Source organism: Meriones unguiculatus, chromosome 2 (genome assembly GCF_030254825.1).
Source record: "Meriones unguiculatus strain TT.TT164.6M chromosome 2, Bangor_MerUng_6.1, whole genome shotgun sequence".
Lineage (NCBI taxonomy): Eukaryota > Metazoa > Chordata > Mammalia > Rodentia > Muridae > Meriones > Meriones unguiculatus.
This window is the reverse complement of record NC_083350.1, coordinates 55,946,082-55,949,863: the sequence shown is the minus strand read 5'-3', so window position 1 is coordinate 55,949,863 and position 3,782 is coordinate 55,946,082. Positions and strand designations below refer to the sequence as shown.

The window sequence follows — 3,782 nt, the reverse complement described above, 5'->3', positions numbered from 1 at the left end:
AAAGCTGCTACAAACATGGTTGAGCAAATGTCCTTACTGTGTACTTGAGTCTTTTTTGGATATATGCTTAGGAGTGGTATGGCTGGATCTTGAGGAAGCGCTATTCCTAGTTGTCTGAGAAAGTGCCAGATTGATTTCCAGAGCGGTTGTACAAGTTTACAGTCCAACCAACAGTGGAGGAGGGTTCCCCTTTCTCCACAGCCTCTCCAGCATGTGTTGTCACTTGAGTTTTTCATCTTGGCCATTCTGATGGGTGAAATCTAAGGTGAAATCTCAGGGTTGTTTTGATTTGCATTTCCCTAATAGCTAATGAGAAGAAGCAGACACACCAAAAAGGTGTAGATGGCTGGAAATAATCAAACTCAGGGCACGCAATTTCTTAACTGAAATTCCCTCTTCCAAAGTGACTCTAGTCTAATAACAAACAATAAAAAAAAATAGCAAGAAAAAAAAAAACAGAACAGGACATGAATTTAAATCTAATTTTTCTAACTATATTTGCATGCTCACTCTTAGTACCAATTGATATTTCAGTCTTGAACTATTAAATATCCACAGATTGTGCCTTGAAGAGCATTGCTCCTAGCCTTCCAGCAATATTTCTACACAGAGAACCTGCACTCAGGAAGACCAATGACCTTGATCTCCAACATGCTACAAACCAGAGCAGTGATCTCCTGTGTCCTGTCAACAATGTCTGGACATATGGTGGTGCCTCCAGACAGCACTGTGTTAGCACAGAAGTCTCTGTGGATGTCACCGTCATACTTCATGATGGAATTGACTGTGGCTTCATGGATGCTGCATGATTCAGGAAGGGAAGCTGGAAGACAGCCTCAGGGCGCTGGAACTACTCATTGCCAACGGTGATAATGTAGCTTCCAGCAGCTCATAGCTCCTCTCTTGAGAGGAGAGGGATGCAGCGGGGGCCATTTCTAGAATGAAGTCCAGGGCAACATAGCACAGCTTCTCCTTGATGCCATTCATGATTTGCTGCTTGGTAGTGTTGAAGCTGGAGCCCGGCTCAGTGAGAATCTTCATGAGGTAGTCTGTCAGGTCCAGGATAGTTGGGTCCAGATGCAGGTTGACTTGAGAAGAGTATAGCCCTTGTTGATGGGTAGAGTGAAGATGATTCCTTCTCCACTGGCCATCACAATACCAGTGGTTCAACCAGAGGCGCACAGGGTCAGCACAGCCTGGATGTCTGCAAACACAGCAGGGGTGTTGAAGGTCTTAAACATGATTTGGGCCATCCTTTCACAGATGGCCTTGGTATTCACAAGGGCCTCAGTGAACAGCAATGGGATGCTCCTCAGGGGCCACACTCCAATCGTTGTAGAAGGTGTGGTGCCAGATCTTCTCCATGTCATCCTAGCTGGTGACAATCCCGGGTTGGGGGAATAAATGATTCTCTTGCTTTGGGCCTCTTCTCCTACGTAGTTCTTCTAACCCATGCCCACCATCAATGCCCTGGTGCCTCCAGTAGCCCACAACAGAAGGAAAGATGGTCCCAAGAGCATCATTGCCCACAAAGCCGGCTTTGCATTTGCTGGAGCCATTGTCGACAAGGAGCCCAGGGATGTGGTGGGCGTGGACTTACAGCATACGAGCTGCCAGGAGGTCATCAGTCCTCAGCTCACTCTTAACTGTACATAAAGGATCTCTGAGTTCAAGGCCAGCCTGGTCTACAGTGTAAGCTCCAGGACAGCAAGGGCTTCCCAGAGAAACCCTGTCCTGAAAAACAAAAATAAAAACAAAAAATTTAATATTTTAAACTGAATATACTACTATCTTTGATTTTGTAGTAAATATGTAGAATTAAATGTGAGTTTATTTTAAAGGCATAAAAAATGTTAAGGTCCCCTCTCTCACCTTCACAGCTGAAACCTCGAATCTGAATACTTCAGAGTCTAACCGGCCTCTTAGCCAGCCGGCCCTTTGACTCTGGGATTTGGAGGCAGAAGTTAAAGCTCGGTGAACAGGAGGCAGCAAAGATCCAGTTAAGTTAGAGAATATCACCCACCTTGAGCATTGAAGCTAAGGAGACCAAAGAGTCTGTCAAGGGGAGCAGCATTTTACCGTGATCAGTTTCTGGACGAAAGCACTTAACCCTCTGCCCTTCGTTGCTTCTCTGCATGTGTCTGTATACGCTCAACCTCCAGCTTTTTCTGGAGCAGGAACCATCAGGAGAGGTTGATCCAGTCAGCGAATTAACAGCAAACTGATCGTTGCATTATCGACACATTACACTGGGTCTGGCAATGACATGGAAAGCAGCGTTTGAGAGACCCGCTCTCCACACCCACAGATGAGTTGTACACTGTCAAAGTGCGAGAATGAGTGTGAGTCTGAGAGTGTCAGAGAGTATGTCTGTGTTTGTGAACGTACAGAAGAGAAGGGGAAAAGTTGTCCACGTAGACAGTTCCTCACTAAGGCTCGGAAATACCTGAGTTCCATCATTTTAAAATGTCACGTTAGCCATGATGTAAGTAGGTTCATATTCAGGACAAGGGCATCTGTGAGGCAAATCGTCTCTGGAGCTGGGTCCGGGTTTGTCTGGTCCGAAAAAGGGCCACGCCCACTTCTGTGAGGGAACCTGCTTCTCTCCTAATGAATCCTGGGTGGCAGTGTCTCAGAGCCACCAGATAAGAAGGCAAGCGTTTTTTGTTTTTTTGTTTTTTTTCTCACTGAACACACCCAAGTGGTTTCTTCCCTGATATGAGGAGTTTAATTTGGAGCCAAGAGACTGTAAAACACAAGGATTTACAACAAATTACTTCTTTGTTTTGGTTATTTTGAGAGTACCTATCTTTCAGCCGCTGGGCAAATTACCTGCTCTTAAGGCTTCTCAAAGCAATTTTGCTCTCACGCAGACAGGATTTCACCTTTTTTTTTCCTCCTCCTCCGCTCACTCTCAGATCAGCTGAGGAAAAGCAGCAGCGGGTAGTATGCATTTACTTCTTTTCAAAGTCAGCCACGTGTGTGACGTGAGGCCTGACTCTCAGCCTCTATGGCTCTCTTCTGCGTTAGCAGAGCAAGAGGACATCAAGAGTCCCTGCAGACGTGTGACCCTGAGAACAGAACCCTGTGTCCGGAAAAGGATGGAATTCGAGGCATACTGCATCCCAGGCCTGAGAAGAGAAAGTTTCTGCGGTATCTCAGTACAGCGTTCATTGTTTACCACATAAGAAAGGGATAAGAAAGAATCGCTTGTTCTGTTTGTTCTACATGATACAAACAAGGAAAACCTTCACGAGCCTGAAAAGACAGTGGGGAAAGAGCACCGATACCTACTTTTAAAACGGAGGGTGAGAAATAGTGGACCCAGCTGACAGAGGCCACACTGGAGGTTCTAAAATTGTCTTTAGATTTTTATGAACAGTGATTTTCTCAGTCTCGTTCCTCCTTGGTGTCACATGGCTCATCAGGCTCAATCATTCACTACAGCTAAGAGAACCATGGACAGTCTGTTCTCTCCAACAAGCGCCCTCCCACTCCTGACTATTGGTCTGATGCCTCCTCTGGATTTTATGGGTATGTTTTAAAGTCAGACTCTCAACAAAATCTCCCTTCGGTTCTTTCAAAAACCTTGGAGAAGTCACTGTTCTGAGATCCTATTTCTACATCTCCAAAATTAGCAAGTGGAAGTGAGCCCTAACACCGTCTCTATTTCCGGTTCTTGACTTCCGGAAGTGCTCCAATACCGATCCCTGCCTTGGCAATCTCTACCTCACCACACTGTGCAGACACACCAATCAAGACATGTTTCCACAACACACGCT

At 45.7% G+C, this 3,782-nt stretch overlaps 1 pseudogene; it reads right to left on the bottom strand.

Moving 5' to 3' along the window:
* Nucleotides 1-602: 602 nt before the first annotated feature.
* Nucleotides 603-1,575, bottom strand: LOC110542310 (actin, cytoplasmic 1-like; annotated as a pseudogene).
* Nucleotides 1,576-3,782: the final 2,207 nt, after the last annotated feature.